At 39.0% G+C, this 25,839-nt stretch overlaps 1 protein-coding gene across 3 annotated transcripts in view; it reads right to left on the bottom strand.

The window, feature by feature from the left end:
• FER (FER tyrosine kinase) overlaps positions 1-25,002 on the bottom strand; it is a 465,318-nt gene extending 440,316 nt beyond the window's left edge. The window contains exons 1-3 of one of the 3 annotated variants that reach the window (XM_082724904.1): positions 24,547-24,608; positions 14,316-14,490; positions 5,802-5,948 (exon numbers count right to left, since the gene is read on the bottom strand). The gene's annotated coding sequence lies outside the window, so the exon portion shown is untranslated. Of the gene's footprint in view, positions 1-5,801; positions 5,949-14,315; positions 14,491-24,546 lie in introns of all 3 variants that reach the window. The other 2 variants (XM_082724902.1, XM_082724905.1) reach the window with 2 other exon arrangements.
• Between the last annotated feature and the right edge of the window lie 837 nt (positions 25,003-25,839).

The raw sequence follows: 25,839 nt of genomic DNA, 5'->3' as shown, positions 1-25,839 counted from the left end.
TAAGACTTATTTATTTGAGAGATCATGCAGATGTGTTAGGGAAGGGACAAGGGAGACAATCTTCAAGCAGAGCCCCCACTGAGCACAGAGCCCGATGCTAAGCTCATCCCATGACCCATGAGATCATGACCTGCATCAAAACAAAGAGTCAGACACTTAACTGACTGAGCCACTCAGGCGCCCCCTCAACAAACATTTTAAAACTGAATATTAGTAAAAATCAAATTTCACAGATGGAATGCTTAATAGTAAAAAAATTTTCTCTTTCAAATATATTTATTTTATTTAGAAAATGACAAAGATGCTTACATCATGATAGCTACTTCTCCTAAAAATCTCCCAATTATATTCTCACTCAGAGAGTGCTCTGGCTTCATCTCTATCCCTCTTCTAGGCTCCTGAAAGAATTCCAGCTCTAACTGAGCACCTCAACACTGAATTGATCAAACCACATCCAGCCAATACTGTGGTCGCCCAGCAAAGGAATCTGTCCTTTTGCACTAGGTCTTAGTAAAAGTCTTCCATTCATTATTCATTCATTCATTCATTCATTCGTTTATTCATCCAATAGTATTTATTCAATGTCTATAATATGCCAGGCACCGAGTGAGGCCCTGGGTATACAAAGATATTAAAAAAAAAAAAAAAATTTACTGGTCACAGCCTCAGGGAGCTTATTAAGGAAAAGCAGTTCTAACACACAGCAGTAATTGCTACAGGAATCCCTGTACAAAGTATAGTAGAAGCACAGAGTATAATCTAAACCTGGCTGAGCAAAAAGAAGTAAAAGCTTCGTAGACTTCCTTAAACTACCATGAGTAGTCCCTTCCTCACAGACACTTTCTTCTATCCTCTCAGCTAAAATATCACTCTCCCTTCTTTAAAAATGCTGGTAAATTATTACTTCTTACTGCTTCCTCACAAAACATCACTTGTTCCTAAATGCCATATGATGCTTAAAGAAAACCAACCAAATCTGTGAAACTCAAAAGCAAGCAAGGAAAGGAGGAGAATACTCACTGAATGCCAGCTCTACACAAGTACCAGAGAGACCAGGTACTTAAATCTTTCCTCATTGTGCCTAGTTCTGGCTGTCTCTACAAACATGCTTATATATCATTTGCATTTAATCTGCTTCCTGCTTGAAACTGGGCATTTTTAAAAGACAAAATCTTGGACTGTTGCTGCTTTATAATGTTCATGGAGACTAAATATACATTCCTAAGTATAACCACCTGGTTAGAAGGTGAGGGTGGGTAATGGTGGATAGTATAGGCAATCCTTCAGATATCTGTCATTTTTTTTTAAGATTTTATTTATTTGACAGAAAGAGAGAGAGATAACACAAGTAGGCGGAGAGGCAGGCAAAGAGAGGGGGGAAACAGGCTCCCTGCTGAGCAGAGAGCCTGACGAGGGGCTCAATCCCAGGACCCTGAGACCATGACCTGAGACAAAGGCAGAGGCTTAACCCACTGAGCCACCCAGGCGCTCCTAGACTTCTGTCATCTTAAATGAATTCCAATAACTGACTAGTGTGAGTGGATCAAATGCAACACAGATCTCCTCGTTTTCTTATCCTTAATTTAATGCAACCAAATATAAAAACCTCAGCCAATGTCCATTTAATGTTGGAATGATGGTTTAAAAAGAAAAAAAAGAAAAAAGCTTGGAATAAACAATTTTATCTCCAGCAACCTCAGAGAAATGGAAAGAAAGAAGCAAACTGCAAATAAGTTTTAGATGAGTAATGTTCGAAGAAACAAGGCAATTCCCAAGAGAGACACGAAGTATACACAAACTATATCTCTTAAAGAAAACATAAATCATGAAAAACAAGAGGGATTGTTCAAAATTAAAAGAAAACAAAGATATATAAGAATCAAATGCAATGCATGAAACCTGATTGAATCCTGGATCCAGAAATCTCAAGAAAAAATTTTGGGAAAAACTGGGACGATCTGAATAAGGACCATTAATTAAAGATATTCTTAAATTAATGTTAATTTTCCTATATGTGATATTGATATTATGACCATGCAAAAAATTGTCCATGTTCTTAGGATACGCATGATAAAAACTATATATTATCATACTCTCAATATAGTTTCAAATAACTTGAAAAATATATAAATAGGGACACCTGGGGGGCTCTGGAGGTTAAGCGTTCAGCTCTTGATTTTGACTCAGGTCATGGCCCAGAGTCGGAATCAGCCTCAGTGCAGAGTCAGCTTGAGCTCCTCTCCCTTTGCTCTGCCCCCTGCTTGTGCACATGCAGATGCTCTCTCAAATCTTTAAAATACATACATATAATAAATATAAATCTTTAAAATATGCACATATATGAAGAGAAAATGTGCCAAAATGTGAACACTGAATGACTACAGATGAAAGGTAATATGGGTGTTTACTGTCCTACATTTTCCATTGTTATGTAGCACTGAACTTTATCATAATGAGACGGTAAAGCGATGGGAAGATAGAAGGCATGCGAGGAGGCTAGCTGGAATGAAACATGAGTGCAAGCAGCACTAGTCTCAGCAAAAGTGAAAATCAGCTGTGTGATCCTGGGCAGGTCACAGAACTTCTCTATGTATCAGCTGAAAGAGGAAGAAATAGATGACTTCAAGGTCCTTCCATCCACAGAGTTCTATTATTCTACTACTTCTTCTCAGTTCTAGAACCCAAAAGATAACTATATGCAAAGTGGAGAAACACATGGGACTATTCTAAGGATAAAATAAAGTATTTAAAACAGCTAGCCAAATGCCTGTCACATGGAACACAGACAATAAATAGTAATTCCTCTATTTTGAGAAAATATTTTTTAAATTCCTCATTAAAAAAAAAGATAGGACTAAAAAATTAACTTAAAAGAAATAAGTAGCACAGAATCGAAAAGATTTATTTTAATAGCTATTCAATTTCAGTTTGCACATAAAATACCTAACCTAAGAGGTAAAATATAAATATACTATGATGAAGCTACAAACAGAAAAACCATAATAAGTGAATCTCCTAAGAGTTTAGATAAGCTGCATGCTTTCAAGTGAACACAGTATGATATACATCTACAAATAGGATGCTTCAGAATTTACAAGATAAAGTAACAATAAAATTATATACCAGAATTTTGGGTAACAGTCTCAAAATGTTTCAACGGGCTTAAAATTTTTAAAGACATCTCTTTTTAAAAAGGAAGCACAGGAGAGAAGATTTAGAATTCAATATCAAAATAGGGTTGCCTGGGTAGCTCAGTTGGGTCAGCGTCTGACTCTTGGTTTCACCTCAGGTTGTAATTTCAGAGTCCTGGGATCAAACCCCGCATCTGGCTGCACACTCAATTTGGAGTCTGCTTGAGGTTTTTTCTCTATCCCCCTCTGCCCCTCGCCCTCTGCCCTTTCCCCTCTGCTCCTGCTTCTACTCACATACGTGCACACACTCAAAAATAAATAAAATCTTTTTTAAAAATCAGTACAAAGTATAACTAATTATTTTCACTTCTAAGAAGATTCTAAAGTCAAATGAAATTAAATTCATAATTAATTAAAAGTCATATAAATTAAAAGGTACCACACAAGGAATACAGTCAATGATCTTATAATAGCACTGTGTGCTGACAGATCGTAGTAGCTACACTTGTGCTGGTCATAGCATAATATATAAACTTGTTGAATCATTCTATTGTACATCAGGAACTGCTGTAACACTGTGTGTCGCTTATAATCAAATAAAAGAAAATTTAATAAAATAAAAACAAAAACAAAAAGCAAAAAGTCACATAAATTAAATTCCAGGGGGAAAGCAAAACAAAGAATTAACCAGAACATATTACAAATTTGCTAGATGGTTTTATTTTCAGCACTAACATCATTTCTAACATTATAATTAATTTCCCTTTTGATGAACTAACCAATCTTTAACATAATGAGAAAGTTTTCTAAAAGGTTTTTGGGCATGATGCCAGCATCCACCCAGTTGCTCAAAACACAAAAATCTTGAAGTCATCCTTGAGAATGTTCTGTTTCCACACCCAAACTATTCAAAGTCCCATAAATTCTGATTCAGATACATTTCAAATCCATTCATCTCTCTGCCTCATGTTGCTAGCACCTTCTCAGGCCATCACTATCTCACCTCAGTTCCTAAAACTGCCAGCTTTCACTTTCAGCTGGCCAGTCCATTCCTCGCATAGCAGCTGAAATGATGATATAATCTAGAATAAAATACAAGCTTCCTACCAAACCTGTCAAAGCCCTGCATATTTCTATAACCTCTTCCTACCCAACTCTGCCTCTTTCACTAAGTCAGCCACACTGGCGTTTTTTTCTATTCCTCAAACTCACTAAACTTTCCTGCCCCCAAAGTCTTTGGACCCACTATTCCCTCTCTCTCTCTACTGCCTCCAGCTTTATTATGATATTATTGACATATAACATGTGTAAGTTTTAAGGTATACAATGTGATGACTGGCTCTATGCATGTATTACAAAATGGTTACCCCAATAAGATTAGTTAACATCTCCATCTCTTCAGGTAATTGTAACTGTGTGTGTGTGTGTGAATGTGGTGATAACATTCAAGAATTACTCTCAACAAATTTTAAGTACATAATACAGTACTGTTAATTATAGTCACCAAGTTGAGCATCAGATCCCCAGATCTTATTTATCTTAACACTGAGAGTTTGTACCCTTTAACCAGCATCTTCCCATTTACCCTACTCCTCAGCTCCTGGCAACCACCATTCTACTCTATTTCTATGAGTTGGTCTTTTTAAGAATTCATACATAAGTGGGCGCCTGGGTGGCTCAGTGGGTTAAGCCTCTGCCTTCGGCTCCGGTCATGATCTCAGGGTCCTGGGATCGAGTCCCACATGGGTCTCTGTGCTCAGCAGGGAGCCTGCTTCCCTCTCTCTCTGACTGCCTCTCTGTCTACTTGTGATCTCTCTCCGTCAAATAAATAAATAAATAAATAATCTTAAAAAAAAAAAAAGGAATTTATACATAAGTATACACAGTATTTGTCTTTCTCTGACTCCACTAGTCCTTCTAATGAGAATGCTTTTCCCATCAAAAATACCACACACACACACACACACACACACACACACATCACCTACTCTTAAAACAACCTCTTCTCATATATACGTTCATCTTGAATATCAGCTTTGTGACCACCATATCTAAAGTAGCTCCTACCTCATTATCCCCAAACCATCTGCTTGTTTGGTTTCCATCAAAGAAGTTTATTACAATTCATAACTATTTTGTCGGTTTCTTTTTAAACCTTCCCCCTACTTTAAAATATGGCTATAAGGATGGAATATCCAGCTCATTCATCATCATATCCCCAGAAGCAGCAAACTGTCTAATATTTAGTAGAAGTCTATTGATGTACAGCAAACAATGAGTGAAACAGTGAATGAATATATGACTGTACTAAACAATGGGACTAATAATGCTATTAATGGAAATACAGAAGCCAGAGGAGGAGTGACTGAGAAGAAAATAATATATACTGAGTTTGGTGCCACGTGGTTGAAAATACAGGGCTAGGGGACACACAGGCTGGAAGGGGTTATGGATCAGCATTCTGCTGATTATAAATGCTATTTGAAAAAAACATTAATTACATCTCAAATGAGACAGAATTCAGCAGGATAAATGACAAGCAGAAAATACATAATACAAATATGATATGATTGTGCAGGTAGAATAATCTAATATAAACACTACAAAATCAAGACAAGTCAAAACTGTTTCACAGTTTGTTTTTAGTAATTCACTAAGAAGTCATCCTACCTTAGTACTATTCATCGCTGGTCGTATCTTAGCTAAAGTAGCAGGTCCATGTTGAAGGATTACACATTAGGGATGAGGAAGACACTTCAGAAAATGTGCAGTGAAGTCTCACGGGAATGACCACAGGTCTGGCCAGAAAAACATGAGCTGCAAGAAGAAATTCAAGGAGTCAGAAACATTAACTACAGAGAAAAAGTAAAAACGTACAACAGGGAGTATAGCAGGCTACTACTGGAAATCAATTGTGACAGTATATCAGAGTCACCCCATTAAAAATAAGAATGCTATATTTACCTAACTCTTCTATCCCCTGCTTACTCTCTCCTATTTCTTTCCACAACTTTCTCAATGTATAATGCATCTTACCTTCTCCCCTAATCTATTCCCTCAGTTTTGAATAGATAATTTGTGTTTTTCTCCATTTTCAGAGCATAAAACTCACTTCAAGTTTGAAGCATATCAAAAGAGGCAAGTAACTACATTTGTTAAAATATTATCACAGCCTAAAGAAGTAATTAAATATGTAAGAAAAACTCTCAAAGTCTGGGAAGATTTGCCAAAAAGTCTCCCGGCAAACAGGCATTTTCTCTAATACTTCTTAGCATGCCAAAGCCTGACTCCTCTGTCACTGTTCTCTCAATTTTTGTCACTAGGAGAATTGCTAAGGTGCTTCTTGGTCACTGGCTCTCTTCTTTATTACTAATGTCAATATATGTCATTTACAGCTCTGTCACCAGATCTCATTTTCTGCCTCAGGCCCTTGTATTTCTAATCCTGACTTCTTGGTTATAAGAATGTTTGCCTATTCTATTTCCTGTCATTTCCCCCACTTCCTTGGCTTTCTCAAGAATCAAAGGACACTTCATGGAGGTTATCAATAAGATAACTCCTTCCTCTGGTCAGGAAACTGGCCAAACAAAGTATGTCAGGAATACCTTCCAAGTCTCCTACTCTTCTAAGCTTTTTATTCATTTCCAAAAAGGTTCCTTCTTGGTCCCCTACACAAGCATATGTTCTCCTGTAGACGTGGCAAGGTTCCCAAAGCTAGAACTGGTTGGAAATTTAATCTACATGTAATAAGAGTATTATTACATTCCTATTCTTCCATTAAACTGACATGATTGAGAACAGGGATTATCATCTTAATATAGCCAGCATCTTATACAATCCCCGGAACACTGTAGCCACCAAACAAGTGAATACTGAATGAATTTATTTCCAAAGTAAATTACAGCTTTCCCTGACTTGTACACTTTGGTGTAAAGTAGGGCTTTGACAAGAGTTTCTACATTAAATGGCAAAATTTATGACTTTAAATGATACTTAAATATGAACATTTTAATCATGCTGCTGTCAATAGCTTATCTTCAGTTAAGCCCTGTAGAGCTAATAAACAGTATTACTTATAAAGATCTCCAAAGAACAGGGCGCCTGGGTGGCTCAGTGGGTTAAACTGCTGCCTTCGGCTCGGGTCATGATCTCAAGGTCCTGGGATCGAGTCCCGCATCGGGCTCTCTGCTCAGCGGGGAGCCTGCTTCCTCCTCTCTTTCTCTATGCCTGCCTCTCTGCCTACTTGTGATCTCTCTCTGTCAAATAAATAAATAAAATCTTTAAAAAAAAAAAAAAGATCTCCAAAGAACAAAACATATGAGTGCATACATAAATGTACATATTATATATGTTACAGATTCTACCCCAGAGACAGACCCCAAAATTACAGGACACTCCATTTAATTTGAAGTATTTTTAGCCACTCCTCTATCAGCAAGGAAAGCTAAAAATACCTAGAATTTCATATTCTGGCCTCTCACTGTGATACAGAAACAATTATTTTCAAAGACCTAAGAACAAGAAAGATAACTATTCAAATAAGATTACATGCCAAACATTGAGCAGTGCAGTGTCAAGTGTCTTTCTCAAGGAAGCTAGTCAAAGCACCCATCTGTTATTTGTCTTTCTCCAACACAACTTGTTTCTATAATTTTTATTTTTCAATTAAAAAAAAACAATTTTCCATATGATATTGAAATAGTTTGGGTTAAAAATAAGTAACAACTTCCTTGGTGGCATTTCTAAATGGAACATTTCTTTCTTCAAACTAGTACAAATCTATGAATAAAAATTATATCCCTTATGTTATCTCAAAAATATTGCCATCCTCATCAGAACTCAGCAAAGATTCCTACAGACAAGTTGAAAATGCATAATAACTACTTTTTTGTGCACCTTAATATTCCCCACCAACTTCACCAACTACATAGGCTACCATCTTTAACTCACAATCATAGTAAAAATATAGTCCCTATTCCTTAATTGTGCCTCTCTTCGTGAGGCAAGAGGGGTGCCTAGGGTGCAATTCACTCTCAGGGTCATACCAGTTCCTGTAGCTGCATGACCCTGAAAGCCAGTCTTAAATTACGTCTTGGGCATCTCCCTTGCCTCTCACACTCATGGTGCATACTTCTCTTTCCTACCTCTACCCCTCTTACTTCTCTAATAGGTAACACCCAATTGTGATCAACCAAAATTTAATTCTGGTAAGCCAAATAAGTAATGAATTTAAATTTAAGTGAAGTGATAAATTTAAATTTAATTTTTCATCCATTTAAAATCATGTTTTCACAGAAAATTTCTTGTTCATGATGTGATGATATGATGAAAAAGCATGAGGCAGTGATACCTATTTTATATATATATATATACATATATATGTATACACACACACACACACACACACACACACATATATATAACAAGATTCTATGTTGTTGGGGGTTTTTTAACTAGTTTGGGTTGCACATACATACAGGTGACAGAGCTGTATTGTATTATATTCCCCTTCTTTTGGTAGCAGCATCCCAATTTTCTTGTTGAACTACCTTCCCTTATTTTGAAGCCATGTAGTTTGAGTGACACTAACCATTCCCACTCTCAGGTTCCTGAAATAAGCACAAAGTTCCTAGAACAGGTACATAACCCAGGTCTGGATAATTAGTATATTTCCTTCCCCAAGCAGGAGTTCAGGAATGGATATGTGACCCAATTGGACAACTAAAACTCAGTCCCAAAATTGTTGCCAGAACTAATCAGAAAGTTCTCTTTTGGCTGAGGTTGCTAAACTGAAAGAATGCAGTAGATGCCAACTTGTCAGAGAGCCAATCCAGAGAAAACAAAAGCCAAGAGATGGAAAGAGAAATGAAAGATCTGAAAATATTTCGTCCCTTGATCTAATCACACTTGAGTTCAGGTGAATTCTGGTGTGAATAGATGTAGATTCTAGAATTTGGGAATTGCTGCTGAGAAACAATTCTCTCTGGATTTCCCATGTTCCTGCATAATCAGAGGCTTCTGAGCAAAAGGTACTACAAGAATAATTGCACAATATCCAGTCTTGGAAGCTAGAGAGTATGTATCCCTAAAGACAGAGACCTCCAATAAGCTCTGGAGAAATAAACCCCTCTCTTTCCCTCCCCTGGAAGATATTTACCTATTTTTTTTCTCATATTTCTTATATTACTTTATTTTTTTTCTTATATTTACTTATATTCTAGGGCACTAAACCTAAAAACAGTTTCCCATTCTCCCCTGGAGAGATTTGCTTAATGAATCATCTCTCTCCCTCTATAGAGTAATTTCAGTTCTACAAGTGTTTCAGACTTAATAGTTACATGCATCAATAAATTACCTTTTTTATTAATTTATTCAACAAATATTTGCTGAGAGCCTATTTAGTGATGTGCCATGCCATTTCCTACAAAACATCTCAGACAAAAATTCCTCCTTTTCTTTAGACTATATTCTAAAGAAAAAACACAACACAAAATGAATACATAAAATACATAGTATAAAGTCCTAATAAGTGCTATCAAGAAAAAGCAGGAAGAAGGCCTGGGTGGTGCAGTTGGTTAAGTGTACCACCTTTGGTTTTGGTTCAGGTCATGATCTCAGAGTCCTGAGATTGAGCCCCACATCAGGTTCCATACTCAGTGCAGAGTCTGCTCCAAGACTTTCTCCCTCTGACCCTACCTGCCCCCACTCCCTCTAAAATAAATGAATAAATCTGAAAAAAGAAAAGAAAATGATCACCAAGATGGCAGAGGAGTAGGAGACCTGAGTTTTGTCTGGTCCCAGCAATTCAGCTAGATCTATCAAATCACCCTGAATGCCTGCAAACTCAAACAGAGATCAAAGAAGAGAATAGTTATAGCTCTACAAATAGAAAAGTGGCCACTTTCTGCAAGGTAGGGGCTACGGATAAGTGAAGTGAATCTGAGGCGATATATGGGAAGATAAACTGTGTAAGCCGGGGGGAGCCTCCCTAAGCCAGTTGCTGGAAAGTGATATAGCAGCAGAGCACACCATCGGAACTTTCAGAAGTCTGCTCAGGTGAGAAACATCCCTGCCTGAAAGGCACTCTGGTAACAAAATAGGGCAGAATCCTAAGTGGAATAGTGTGGTCTCAGGATCCTCAGGTCACAGGAAGACCAGGTAGAGTTCCCAGACATCAGATCAGGGAAGCTGGCTGCAATCAGCAAGGCCAGGAGTGGGCTCTCAGCTCAGCGTCGCCATAAACCATGAACCCTTGCAGCACAGTCCAGCCACTGCTCTTGGAGCAGGGCCCCAGCAAGCAGCAGAACCACAGGGAGACCCCCTCCCCTGCTCCTGCAGGAGCAGGGCAGAAGCATGCTTACAGGAGTATGCAGGGTTTGGAGAATTGATGTGGGGTCATGAGCCTGAGATAGAAATCCTGGGTCACAGACTGGATAAGCATGGAGTACAGAGGGAGACCAGGGAGATAGGATAACTGACTGCTTTTCCCTGAGGGCACATGGAGGAGAGAAGCCCCGAACTCTCAGGTCCAGGGCTGGAGACTGGAGGCCACCATTTTCATTCTCATTTTCTGAAGCAGCACAGAAAGCCTTCAGGGAACAAAAGGCACATAAAGCAATCCGGAGTCACTTGAACTTAACTTGGCCCCCTAGCCAATGGGGGTAAAATCTACCTGGGGCAAAGACACCTAAGCATCAGGGCAATGGACCCCTCCCCCAGAAGATCAGTAATAACATCCAGCTAAGACCAAGTTTACGGCTCACACAGAACTGCAAAACTCCAGCGCTAGGAAAAAATAGTATATAGAATGCATGGTTTTTTTCCTCATGATTCTTCAGTCTTTCAATATTTTGTTTTGTTTTGTTTTCTTTTTCAACCAGTTTCTTGTTTTGTCAACTCTTTAAGTCTTTTTTAATTTACATTTTTACAGTTATATTCTATTCTTTCATTGTACTTAATTATATATATGTGTGTGTATACATATATATATATATTTTTTTTTTTTAATTTTGGGAGGTAGTCTCTTCTAACAAACTGACCCAAAATATACCCAGAATCTAGTGTATTGCTCCATTCTCTTCACCTGTCTAATGATATTATCTTTTTTTATTTGAGTCTTTTTTAATTTTCATCTTTATAGTTACATTCTATCCTTTCAATATAGTTAATTTTATTTTTGAGTATATATACATATATATATATATATATATAAACACACATATATATATACACAATATTTTTTTTCTTTCTTTATAATTTTGGGATGTAGTTTCTTCTAACAAACATACCAAAATACACCCAGAATATAGTATATTGTTCTGTTCTATTCACCTATACTCTTCACCTATACTTTTTTTTTCTTTTAATTTTCATTTTTACAGTTACATTCTATCCTTGCATTGTGTTTAATTTTATTTTTATACATAAATAACTTTCTCTTTTCAATTTTGGGATCCAGTTTTCTAACAAACAGACCAAAATACACACAGGATCCAGTGTATTGCTCTGTTCTGTTTGCCTGATTATATTCTCTCTTTTTTTTTTTCCAGTTTTTTTCTTTTTCAGTTTCAAGTGTCTTCTGATTTGTTTACTGTATATTTCTCTGGGGTCGTTATTGCTATATTAGTATTTTGTTCTCTCATTTATCTATTTTTCTCTGAACAGAACAAGATAGAAAAACTCCCTTCAAAAAAGAGAACAAGAGGCAGTACTGACTGCCAGGGACTTAATCAGTATGGATATAATTATCATGTTGAAATTAGGATTCAAAATAATGATTATAAAGATACTAGCTGGGCAGGGATGCCTGGGTAGCTCAGTCGGGTGTCTGCCTTCAGCTCAGATCATTATCCCAGGGCCATGGGATAGAACCTTGCATCAAGCTCCCTGCTCAGTGAGGAGTCTGCTTCTCCCTCTCCCCCCACTTGGGTATACATGCGCACTCTCTCTCTCTCTCTTGCTTGTTCACTCTCTCCCTATCTCAAATAAATAAATAAAATCTTTTAAGGAAAAAAAAAAATACTAGCTGAAAAAAGCATAGAAGACAACAGAGAATCCCTTTCTGGAAAAATAAAATAACTAAAATCTAAAATCTAATCAAGTTGAAATTAAAAAGGCTATCAATGAGATGCAATAAAAATTGGAGGTTCTTACTGCTGGAATAAATTAGGCAGAAAAGAGTATTAGTGATATAGAAGCCCAAATGATGGAGAATAAAGAAGGTGAAAAAAAGAGAAATAAACAACTACTGGATCATGAGGAGAGAATTCGAGGGATAACTGATACCATAAACCGAAATACTAGAATAACTAGGATCCTAGGAGAAGAGAAAAGAAAGGAGGGGGAAGCAGAAGGTATACTGGAACAAACAAAAGCTGAGAACCTCCCTAATCCTGGGAAAGAAACAGGCATTCATGTCCAGGAGGCAGAGAGAACTCCCCTCAAAATCAATAAAAATAGGTCAACTCCTTGAAATATAATAGGGAAAAATAAAACAAGATGAAATGAGAGAGGGAGACAAACCATAAGAGACTCTAGATTATAGGAAACAAACTGAGGGTTGCAGAAGGGGAAAGTGTAGAGGGGGGTAACTGGGTGATGGACATTAAGGAGGGCTGTAATGTAATGAGCATTGGGTATTATGAGACTGATGAATCACTGAACTCTACCTCTGAAACCAATAATGCACTATATATTAACTAATCGAACTTAAATTTTAAGAAAATAATAAAATTAAAGAAAGAAAAGCAAAAACAAAGCAGAAAAAGGTAACAAGAAGTATGGGAGAGGGAGGCAATTACAAACTGATGTTAGCTGATCAAAGACTTAGAACATAAAGTGATATTTGAGCAAGGGCCTAAGGGAGATAACCAAGGAGGTCACATGGATATCTGGAGAAGAGCATTCCAGTCCAGGGTAATAGTAAGTGTGAAGCACTTATTTAAGACCAAGCAAGGAGGCCTGCATGATAGAGACAATAGAAAAATCTGAGTTCAGAGAAAGATCCTGCATGAAGAAGGAAGAGCAAGACCACAAAAACTAGCTCATTATGGGGTCTTGAACTTCTACTCTGAGTTACATGGGAAGCCACTGCAAGATTCTGAGGAAAGAAATTATCTCTTACTTGTTAAAAGGATGACACTAATATTCTGAGTCTAATTTTCTGAGAGCCCAAGTACTAGCAAGGAACCTTGTTAGGAGTTACACAGAAGAGAGGACAGATGGTGTTGAATCAGAGTGAACTCCAAATAGAGTGGGTGAGAAATTGGTCAGATTTCATATATATTTTAAAGGCAACAAAGTATGCTGAATTACTGTATAGTGGAAATAAAAGAAAAAGAGTCAAGGATAACTTCAAGGTTTAGAGTCTGATCAAAAAAAAGGATGGAGGGCGCCTGGGTGTCTCAGTGGGTTAAAGCCTCTGCCTTCAGCTCAGGTCATGATCCCAGAGTCCTGGAATTGAGCCCCACATCAGGCTCTCTGCTCAGTGGGGAGCCTGCTTCCCTTCCTCTCTCTCTGCCTGCCTCTCTGCCTACTTGTGACCTCTGTCTATCAGATAAATAAATAAAATCTTAAAAAAAAAAAAAAACAAGTATGGAAGTGCCACCTACAGATATGGGAAGGATTAATTTTTTTTAACTAGTTTTCTAGACTACAATATAAAAGAAACTGGACAATTATAAAATTTATGCCAGAGATCAGGTAATACAAGTGACAGCCCTAAAATGTGGAACTGAGTCAATAGCAGAAAGTGGAGGGTACTTGGTATCCCTCTATTGTAGGACGAGAAGTCAACAATCCTTAATCAGCAAAGCTGCCAGCAAACTGCCACCTCTTGTAAACTGGACTATGGGCCAACTAAGGATAGGATACTTAATAAAAAAATGTTAGTATACTGATATATTGTCAACTATGCCACAGCCTTCAGTAAGGTCATTTTAAAAAGAAGCACACTTTGAGTGAAGTCTTTTTTTTTTCCCCCCCTGACACAGAGAGAGAAAGACCACAAGCAGCGGGGAGCAGCCTAGAGAGAGGGAGAAGCAGGCTGCCCACTAAGCAGGGAGCCTGACACAGGGTCAATTCCAGGACCCAGGGATCATGATCCCAGCCGAAGGCAGACACTTAACTGACTCAGCCACCCAGGCACACAGAGTAAATTCTTAATAAAAGAAAATCTTGGGGCACCTGGGTGGCTCAGTCACTGGGCATCTGCCTTCAGCTCAGGTCATGGTCTCGGGATCCTGGGATTGAGCCCTGCTTCGGACTCTCCGCTCAGCAGGAAGCCTGCTTCCTCCTCTCCCACTCCCCCGATTGTGTTCCCTCTCTTGCTGTGTCTCTCTGTCAAATAAGTAAATAAAACCTTTAGAAAAAAAAAAAAAGAAAAGAAAATCTTTCAGTCTTTCATTACAAATCCAAGACAGCTGATAATCTTGCAATTTACAGGGATGAAAATTAAATACCCCTAAACTAAAATTAGAGCATTTAACCACACAAAAACAAAATATGAGAGAAGCCTAATGCTCCAGGCCCATCCCCAAGCACCCTAGCATATTTACTCATTATAAAGAACCATCCACAGGGTGCCTGAGTGGCTCAGTCGGTAAAGCACCTGATTCCCGGTTTCAGCTCAGGTCGTGAACTCAGGGTTAGGAGATCAAGCCCCGCATCTGACTCAGCACTCAGCAAAGAATCTGCTTGATATTCTCTTTCTCCCTCTCCCTCTGCCCCTTCCCCTACTCATGTTTTCTCTCTCTCTCAAATACATAAATCAATCTTCAAAAGAAAAAAAAAAGGACTATCCACTGTGACACATCCTGGAAGCATGAACAAATTAGCTCTGAGTTACTACCCAGAGACAATGATCTCAATGGCTAGAAAAAGAAGCCAACAAGAAAACTGTGAAATCTAGGATCTACATGGTTTCTCAACTCACTACTACTGGCATTTTAAACTGGAAAATTCTCTGTTGTAGGAGGCTGTCCTATCCATTGTAGGATGTTTAACAGTATTATTGGGATCTACCTACTCAATGCTAGCAACATCTACCTACTTCCCCTGTCCCAACCTCCCATTATGAAATAAAGATATCTCCAGACATTGCCAAATGTCCCCTGAGGTAAGAACTGCCTCATGATGTGGAAACACTGGGTTACAGTGATAGGCAAATTGTTTAGAGGCCTACCAGGCAATGATTTGTTCAAGAACTAGGATTCAGACTTTAGGTACTTGAGAGAAGTTGATCAAATACAAATAAATAAAACACTAAGTTTATAAAAAGTTGTATTGCCTAAGAAACTCCCAACAAGGATTTGTTACTGCTCAACCTCTAAAATAGCTCCTGTGACCCCAAAATCTCATCAAAAGAGAGCCATTGAGGCAATGCAGTCCCCAGTACAGGAATCTCTCAATGCTCATCTTGGTTGAAACTAGGAGAAAAGAAAACAAAAAAAGACCTTCCCAGGTGGCAGAACCAAAACACCCATATTGGCTAATCAAAAATCTTCTTCCACTGCCAAGGCAAAAAGTCCTTCCCACACCTATCATGAAATATGCACTTGTCATGGAATGGAAAATCTCTGTGGGATGTTTTTCTTTTTTCTCTTCCCTAATTGAGGGTTTTTATGGTCTTGATGCTATTTTTCTTCTACCACTGAACACAAGCTTTATTACAACTGCTTATATTTATCATTTAACCATAAGTTCCTAGACCCTAAGGTTATCTATGCAAACAGAACTGAGAGAAATTGCCCAAGTTAGACTTAAAGTTAGATGCAGTACTTAAATGAGTCTTTGAGTAGCCTTCCTTTGCTGGGGGGCTGGTGTAAAGGTATTGGAAGTTGTAAGTGAAAAATTTGCATTAAGTCAGGTGAGGGCATTTTTTCAAGGTTGCGTATGTGTGGAAGGGTATGAATGCACCCTGGGAGGATTATAGTGAATCTCCTGGTTATGCTTGCCCAGCATCCACTGCCCCTTCCCACAGTCAAGTCACACTGCAGTCTTTCTGTCAGTGATCTCAGTCCACATGATTCAGACCATGTAAGTGACCATACTTCCTACTCCCAGTGCCAGCAATTTGTACCTCGATCCAGATCTGGCCTATTATCAGATGCTATCCCTCTGACCACAGACATCAAGGATGGAAACATGACCCAATTCCTCCAATGAGATGTAATCCCAGTATTTATACTAAAACTATGGGTAAGAGAAACGTTTTTTTACAGTGGGCCTGCTAAACTGAAGGATTGTAAGCCTAGAGACATCAGAGGGTGCCATATGGAGAAAACCTACCTGAAAGTCCCTGTAACACAAGAGAAAGCCACTGAGTATGTCATGAGATCACTGTTCAAACCCTTAAAACCATCTGCATTTGAACACTCCTGTTTGAGCCAGTGGCCCAAGCTAGTATGGGTAGAGTTTTGATCTCATGCAACTAGAATGAACTGAAAATTTTAATATTAACATCAGTTTATCAGAGAAACTGATAGGTGATTTTCAAATGAAAAAAACTAAAGCTATAAGAATTAAATTATTTGCCTAAATTCGTACAAAAAATAACTGGTAGTGGTGATTCAACCCTAGGCAGGTCTGGTTCTAATATAAATGCTCTTTCCACTACATCATACTCTCTTTCAGGATAACAGTATGAAACTTCTCCTTATTTTATAATTATCTGGAGCCATAAGGTAAGTCCTTACATGGAGTGAGTACTCTAATAACATTTGTTGCATGACCAAAAAAGGAAGAGTCATATGTCCTCCTGCTCTCTCTCCTGCTCCTGTACAACCCACCTCTCATGTTACACGGAACATTTCTGAATTATTTTTATAATGTAGACCTACTTGAGGACATGTCTCTTTCTTTACCACGTTCGTCCTCCTCCAAAAACTGTATTACTATATATAATAAAAGCAAGTATCTCTAAGCCAAGACGCTTCGATTCTAGAATGCCAGTTCCAGCCATAGGGTAAATCCAACCACAGGCTCCAAACTACAAAAGAGAAATCAGAACCTTAGAAAAAGCCCATCACCAAGGTCTAGCTACTCTTCTGTAATAATTAACTGTGAAACTCAGAGGACACCTACACTAGCCTATAAGTGAGGATACTACTGTTCAAGTTAATATTTTAAGATATTTGTAAGAACTACATTAACTTCCAAAAAGGAGCAGCTATTTATAAAGTCAGATCTCTTTCAAATATTATTAATGGTGACAGAGAAGGAAAGTGGGACAGGATTTAGGAATATAAAATCCCTGACATTTTCAAGAAATCTGTCTAAAACCATGAGAATTTTTGACAGAGCTGGCATACCCAGTAACAATGCTTCACAAGTCAAGTTTTGTTTTCCTAGGTGTGGTGGACTGATTCACAACCATGTCAAAGACTCACTGGATTCAACATCCCATTTTTACACCTACTCTAAAATGTCTACTTTCTGGCTAACATCTCCCACTTCCTTAGACTTATTTACTTTTTCTTTATTTCCAACAGCTGATTTTTTTTTTCAGGAATTTTTTTTTTTACAAAGAAACAATGTCTGATCACTTGAAAAAAGTTATAATATACAGCAACCTCAAGCAAAAAACAAAGCCAAGATGAGATGTAAACATTGGGCAGTTAGCTAGGGTCATGCATATACGAGAGCATCTCACTTCTGATAATAATTCACTGGAGCAAAACTGCAAATATTTCAACACGGACCTTTAGAATCACTTCCAGATAATTTAAATGACTTTTCCTTTGTATAACGTGGTATTAACAATAAAGCCCGGGGGGTGCCTGGGTGGCTCAGAGGGTTAAGCCTTCGGCTCAGGTCATGATCTCAGGCTCCTGGGATTGAGCCCCGCATCGGGCTCTCTGCTCAGCGGTGAGCCTGCTTCCCCCCTCTCTTTCTGCCTGCCTCTCTGCCTACTTGTGATCTCCGTCTGTCAAATAAATAAAATCTTTAAAAAATAAATAAATAAATAAATAAATAAATAAATAAATAAAGCAAGCCCAGACCAGCTAGCAACAGATGCTTGAGAAGTCCTGCCAAACTGGATACTCAAAGAGCAGAAAGGACAGAACTACAGAAGTGTTCAACTCCAAGGACAACATATCCAAGAAATAGCAGCAAGTGTTAGGTATTGCAGTCCAAGAAATAACTCTTCATCTTTGTGGCAATGCAGCAGCCTTTCTGATCAAATCAGAAATATTCTTATTCTGCAAACCCCAGGGCACAAGAGTAAAAAATGAGAACCTTTTCTGTAATACATACTAATGATGTAATGTAAATTATCTAGACTTCATTTTAGAAGCAAAAAATTACTTAACAATAGAATTGTTATGGGTCTGAAGGGATCACTTAAAATTTTCAATTAAATTTGATGGTATTTTATAGAGATAGTTATATCCTAATCCACAAAACTTTGGAGAAATACCACTTGCTAATGTCAAGGATTCAATAAACATCGGTTTTCTAAGCTTTCACCTCTACCTGTATATTATATATACTACATCCATTCTGGATGACGTATTTAAAAGCACAGCAATGTAATTTTAAAGATACTGTTCTGAATGAATCAGTGTAAAGAGCATCTTTATACACTAAACACCTAGGGTATAAATATTCTAGTATTAAGGGCTTCCCTTTCTCCTAAAACCATTTATGCTATGGTATCTGGGTGGGTGAGTAGGTTAAGCATCTGCCTCTGGCTCAGGTCATGATCTCAGAGTCCTGGGACTGAGCCTTGTGCCTGGGCTCCCTGCTCAGCAGGACATCTGCTTCTCCCTCTCCCTCTGCTGTTTCCCCTACTTGGTCTGTCTCTCTCCCCCACTCCTTGCTCTGTCAAATAAATAAATGAAATCTTTCTTAAAAATAAATAAATAAAACCATTTGTCCACTACAGAAATGCTTTTCTGCAAGCAAAATAGTTTATAGTGGAAAACTTCAATATTTCTAGAACAATCCATACTATTTTATCTACAATAAAAACCATGGAGTTATTGCTCACGTGTTTTGAAATGCTCATTATCAGTTATTTTGATTTTTAAATGAAGACTCTTCATTATTGGTTACATAAAATTAATATAGCAGTCTTTTCTTCTGTAGCATTATAAAACTCACAAATGAAGGTCATTCATTTCAGGAAAATGTAGAAGTAACTTGGGTCTCAACACGAGTACTATAAACTGTGTTTCAAGGATTGTCAATGACTAATAATAGTTATACACATTCTTAAATAACTTGCTTTCCTTGAGACATCAGAGTAGATTCAAATTTATCCCCATAATGATATCACTCTTAGTCATTTGCATTCTGATATGCTTTCTTACATGGGGGTTGGGTGAGATGGAATTACAGATAGCATGCTAGGAAACTGCACATTAGAATACGTCATACATATAAATATATTGCCCTTGAGTCGGAAAAAAATTGACTTAGATATAAAATTTTGTTTTATTGCCAGACAAGATATAAAACCTATGTGGTCCAACTTCTAACTCTTTATTCAGCTCAGTGCTTATTTCATGACACCATGGTCTATGCATTTAAATTACAAGTGGGTGTTTTTTAGAGGAGTTAGAATCTTATATAGAATGCACATTTTGAAATGGGGATATATATATTAAGTCCCCTAAAGAATAATCATACACATTAGTAGTAGCAGGAAAAGACTCACATAAGAGTTTTAAGTACTATTACCCTGAAAATAAAGCTTAAGTTTTATACAGGTTAAGTAAATGCAGTTTAAGGAAAGGAGGAATATTAGTTAAAGATTTAAGAAAGTGACATTTAGCTTTTCTGTACCACTTTTAAGTAAATATTTGTGGTTAAAATGAAAGGAATTTTGGGAATCCATCCACAACAGATGATAATCTAAGGTGAAAGAAAAATAAGTCAGGAATTCAGACAAACTAGACATATTTTGAGGTAAAAAGCATTTAAAGTTGATTTCCAATTACCCCTACTGAGACACGGCAATTGAAGAACTATAAAAGAACAGCTAATAGGAGATAATACTAATTATTTCCTTTGTACAAATACAAATGTCATTCGATTTCCTTAATGTAGATTACTAAACATCCAAAGTCTAAAGTTTGGGGACTTTTAGGATGGTAGAATAAACACAGAAATACTAAGAGAGATAAAATTAAAGCTACCATGTAGGGAAATTAATATGAAAGTTGAGAACTTCCTAAATTCAGATATTTTACCTAGATTGTCTCGTTCTTCACGACAACCTGGTGAGGCAATCTTACCATCCTCATTTTACAGATGAGGGAACTATGATTTAAAGAGATTACATAACTTGCCCAAGATCCCACAAAAGGAAATTCTGATTTGTGACTGAAACCCAGATTAGTTTAGCTCCAAAAGAAATGAATCTTCTTTCACTACACCCTGTAACCTGGCAAAAAACACTACATTAAAAATATTCATATTTTAATTAAAACCTTCAAAAGGAGGAAATGATATCAAGCTTATAATAAGTGAGGATATAAAGACTAAATATTAGTCACTGTTTGACAAGTATATAAGTATTTAAGAAATAATTCCAAGTCATCCATGACAATTTTATAAATTTTATAGTTTTATAAATTTATAAAATAAATTTTATAAAGCTAAATATTTGACATGCCCCCAAATGGAGAAATCTGAAAATTTTTACAGAAATGCACTAAGTAAACTTCATCTGACCTAGATATTTTGAACACAAAGAAAAAACTTGAGAGGTCCCATATTTGTCAGCCATACAGCAGTTTCACATGGGGAACTATGATTATATTTATAAACTAAGAAAAAGTGGGAAATTGCTTGTTTAATTTCTCTTATTCTGACTCTAATCTGTCTTCTATTTATTGTGTTCCATTTTCCCTTCAGATCTTGGAGCCCTCTTCTTTTTTTAATTTAATTTTTTTCAGTGTTCCAAAATTCATTTTTTACGCACCACACCCATTGTGGAACCCTCTTTTATATTAGGGTACCCACGTTTCAAGTTCTGGAACTGCAAGTTTAGGTGTAGGTGCAGATATACTGTAATAAAAACCATAGTACTGCAATGGAGTGTTACAGAAGAAACAAAAGTTTCAGTAATTTTTCAAAGTATTAACTATCATGGAATTATTGGTGACTTTTCTTCTCTCTTTTGTTGTTGTTGCTGTTGTTATTGTTTTTTTTTTTAAGATTTTATTTATTTATTTGTCAGAGAGATAGAAAGTGTACAGGCAGGCAGAGTGGCAGGTAGAGGCAGAGGGAGAAGCAGGCTCCCTGCGGAGCAAGGAGCCTGATGTGGGACTCGATCCCAGGACCCTGAGATCATGACCTGAGCAGAAGGCAGCCGCTTAACTGACTGAGCCATGCAGGTATCCCCCGTTGTTATTGTTTTAATGTAAGTTCTATACCCAACATGGGGCTTGAACTCATAACCTTGAGATGAAAAATTCCATGCTCTACTGACTGAGCCAGCCAGGCACCCCATCTTTAAAATCTATTTAGATGATCTTAAAGCATTTAACTTTTATTAAAAAAGATAAAAATAGTAAAGAAAGAAGAAAAGGGGGGGGTGAAAGGAAAAAAAAACTGGACCTTCAATTAAAAAATATTTAAACATCTTATTCTTTTTGAAGTTCCAAAACTATGACCTGCTTGTTCTTTTTAATCTCTCAGGTGGAGTGGTAAATTAACCATACATAACCATACATGCCAAAGTCAAATGAAATATGGAGAAATAGTATAAAGACAATCTAAGATCTATAGATTCTGAGACATAGCTCTTAATGTCAATATTTAAGAAATTAGTCATATAAATGAGCTAAGGATGAAAAACATTTTGGGTATACTAAAACTAAAAAGCAGAATTCGAATAATGCAGAAATTTCCTAAGTATGGAAAAATTACAAATATATATGAACTTATATTCATTTATTATTCTTTCATTATAAAGTTCTGGTTAAAACATTCTTCTAGAAACACCATGAAACAACATCCAAGATAGTTTTGAGTCCTATCAAAATACTGACTTAAATGTTTCTAGATAATTACTTCAATGTCCATGAAACAGTTCTACTAAAAAAAGTTCCCACTAAAGTTCTACTTTGCTTTTTAGTCCTTCTAAAAAAAAGTTTATTATTGATACACTGAATAATCGATAAACACTAATAATCAAAACACTGAATAATCCAAAAAGACAGTCCTTTAGACCTGTCCTCAGAAGAAGATGCCCATTCAAAAGTCAAGTACAAAACTATCATCTATTACTATAGGAGTCCAATTTTAAAACAAGCTTTTATTTGTATAACAAGTTTATTTGATTTCTTCTTTTTTCTTATTATCAAAATGCAACTTGCTCATCTGGGCCCTGATGTACAAACATGACTTCCTACTCACTCACAAGATTGCTTTGTAAGTCTCATGGAAATTAAATCACTATAGTTTTTATAAACACTATTTCCATCTGCAAGTCGAAATTAAGCTCCTTACAATATTATGGTGTGTTATATATTTATGCAGTTTTCAAATTTGATCATTTCAGGTCCCCTTTTCCTTAATATTTACAATATGTAACGGCTATCTGGGAACTGCTATTGCTGTGTAGGTGGTTGGGTAGTTACTGCACAATTCAAACTTACCTCATTGTTTGAAAATTTTCATGGTAAAATAAAAAAGAAGATTAAATGGCAGCTTGAAAGTTCACAGACCAGAGTTATAACAATGTAATAGTTGAAGATGAAATGAAAGTGATTTGTCACCAAAACTGTGAGCTATTACTTCCAAACTACTGACATCAACCTTTAAGGTAGTGCAGAAGCTGCATTAACTAGACCCTAAATAATTTACCTGGTATGTATCTAATGCTGCCTACCATCAGTGCAGAAAAGAAACAGATCTTGACCAAAAGCCTTTCAGGTAAAAAACCGGGGAAGGTTTCCACTAATGCCTACCTATTCTCTTAATATACTCTCAGTATCTTTGGACGTATAGTTCTCTTGGCTCAAGAGTACTAGCAAAAATGATTCCTGGATTACCAAAGATTACATTCAGTCTTCCTTTGCATTCTGACAAATGAGTGCTTCTTGAATATTTCTTTCTAAGGACTATAAAGGTATACCAAGACTACCACACTACATTCATGAAATAATTACATTTTGCAAGGTTTTTTTCAAATCCTATTCCCATTCCATAGGTTAAAGTGTTCATCACTGAAATAGTTTTTGCTTTTTATTAATTTTTCTGTAAAACAATTTAATACACAGCGCCTTCACTGGGGAAATTGTTTTATTATCTTAAAATACCTGGGAAAGAGGAAAATGGTACTACTGCACCTTTAAAACAGTTTGTGTCAAATTGACAGGGAGACCACTAAGGATATACACAGCTACTTACGAATTAAAAAAAGAAAGAAAGAAAGAAAGATAAAGCCCCCCCCTTTTTTTTTCACCGTTAAGAAGAAAGAAAACGAAAGGCTACCAGCCTTAATAAATTATTAAATTTGGGACTGCACAGCACTAAAAATCAAGATCACAAAAACGTACAAAGTAAAAAAACGACAACCACACAGTTAATTTGTGCACGACGTACCCGGCCCGGCTCTACCAACACCAACCGAAATTAGCGTTTCAGAAAGTTGACAGTAAGAAGACAGAGGCAGAAAACTAAGCCTGAAACACCTCCTCAACCCTAAATGGCAATGGGATTACGGAGCAGAAATTGCCCGGCTGCATGAGCTTCACACTTTAAGTAGTTTTTCTCTTGACCATGTCTTGGGGTCACCTCTGGCCAGGACAGGAGCAGAAATCGAAGGTGGGGGATCAAAGGGGGAGGCCGGGAAGCAGATGCTTGGGAGATGGGCTGGGGACCGGCTGCGCGCGTCAAGGAAGACTTCAGGGCCCGAGAGGTAGGATGGCATTGAGGGAACACCTAAGGGTTCGGGGAGAGCCACCCCAGCTGGAGGACCAAGCCAGGAGAGGAGCGCTAGAGGAGAAGGGGGTGCGGGCGTGACGCGTGGTGCCCACAGCAGCGCTTACTCCGCCCCACACCCCGCAGCCCACCGACCCGGCGACGGGGCGGGGCTGCTGCGCTCGCCTCAGCCCTTTCGCGCCGGCACCCGCCCCCTCAGCCTCCAGTCCCGGGTTGGTGGGAGGGGCCGGCCTCGCCGGGCCGGGTCTACAGCCCGGCCTGAGCCCCAACCGGGAATGCTCCGCCGCGGGTGGAGGACGGGCGGGAGACCCTGCAGCCTGGGGCGGGAGTGGGGGGTGGCCGAGGGCGGAGGAAGAGCCTTCGGCGCAGCCGCCGCAGCCAGGGCTGAGTCCCAGGCGCCCCCCTGCGGGCAGGGACTGTTGCCCCCGTTCTCCGCTAGTCTGCCCTCCACTTCCCCCCCACCTCGGCGTTGCCCCAGGCAACAGCGCCAGCCGCCGGCGGCGCGAAACTCACCTACCTAGAACCTGACAAGCAGGAGCCCCTCAGAACCGGGAGCCCGTCGCCACCCCGCGTCACGGGGGCCGCCACAGCCAATGGGCGCCGCTGTCACGAGCCTCTGCGCCCAATCAAACTACACTCCGGTCTTCGGGCACCCTCGAGGCCCCAGCCAATGGGCACGAGCTGGAGGCGGGAGCTGCCGTCCGGCCCCCAACCCCCTCCTCCCCCACCTCCCAGGAGGCGGGGCGCGGCCGATTGGCCCTGGACCCGGAGGGGTGGGATTCGGGCTCCAGGCCAGGTGGGCGCGCGCGGACCTGGGGCTGCGGGCGCGGCGACGGGGAGGCGTGGGCGTCTAGCTGCTGCCCTCTGGGTCCGCTACCCGGCTCGGGTGGGGTCTCGTGGTCCTCCTGTTCGTACTGCCCTCCTGGTCCCTGTGACCCGCTCCTCTCTACCCGGCGTCCAGGGCTGCGGGGGTGGGAGTGAGGGCGGGATGGGGCGGGAGGCGGACGGCGGCGTCACAGGAAACTTTGGGAGGCTCGCCTGGCCGCGACCGGGAAGTGGCCGGGCCAGGGGCTGATAAGCTGGGGCCGCCTGGAAGGGACTACCCCGCGGGTCGGCAGCCGGAAAGGAATTCGGAGGGTGGGGGCGGAGGCGTGATTAAAATGTTAAGTGTGCCCGCGGGGTGCTGGGCGAGCCCGGGAGCTGAATCGTAAAGAACCGAAGCTGCTTTGGGGCCGCGGACCCCACACCCCTGAGTACGCACTTTTACGCTCAGACTCATTGACCTTTTACTGTACCTTGATACTTTTAGAATGGTTTTCGGCTAAGGCAGGAACTGTGTCTTTCTCATTCCTGTAATTCCCAGTGCCTCAGACTGTCTTTTTAAAAAGAGGATTAGACACTAAATGCTGGAATTGGGATGGATGCTGTTAAACCTAAAGCAGGCCCTACGAGTGGTCCCATGTAATAATAAGCCCTTACCTCTTCCAGAGTCTAGAAAGCGCGAAGAACCCGAGTTGGTTTGCTCTGCCAGTGGAGACTGTTTCAGAAGCGTCCTTCACCAAAAGAATTTGGTGGAAAATAAGTAATGTGAGCTAAACAAAGATAACTAGGTGATCTGTAATAGTATGATAGGTGTTATTAGTCACTAATGGAGGGTGTGTTCCTGCAGCCGACTTTTTTAAGGCATTGTATCCTGTACATTGGTTGAACCACATTCTTTGCCTGGGGCAAATTAACGTCAACCTCCATCTCCACCCTCCCCATCTAAAATTTTGGATTATGTGGAAGCCAAAGAAGAATGATGAATACT

Source organism: Mustela nivalis (genome assembly GCF_964662115.1).
Source record: "Mustela nivalis genome assembly, chromosome: 3".
Classification (NCBI taxonomy): domain Eukaryota; kingdom Metazoa; phylum Chordata; class Mammalia; order Carnivora; family Mustelidae; genus Mustela; species Mustela nivalis.
The sequence above is the reverse complement of the archived record's forward strand: the minus strand, read 5'-3'. Positions and strand labels throughout refer to the sequence as shown.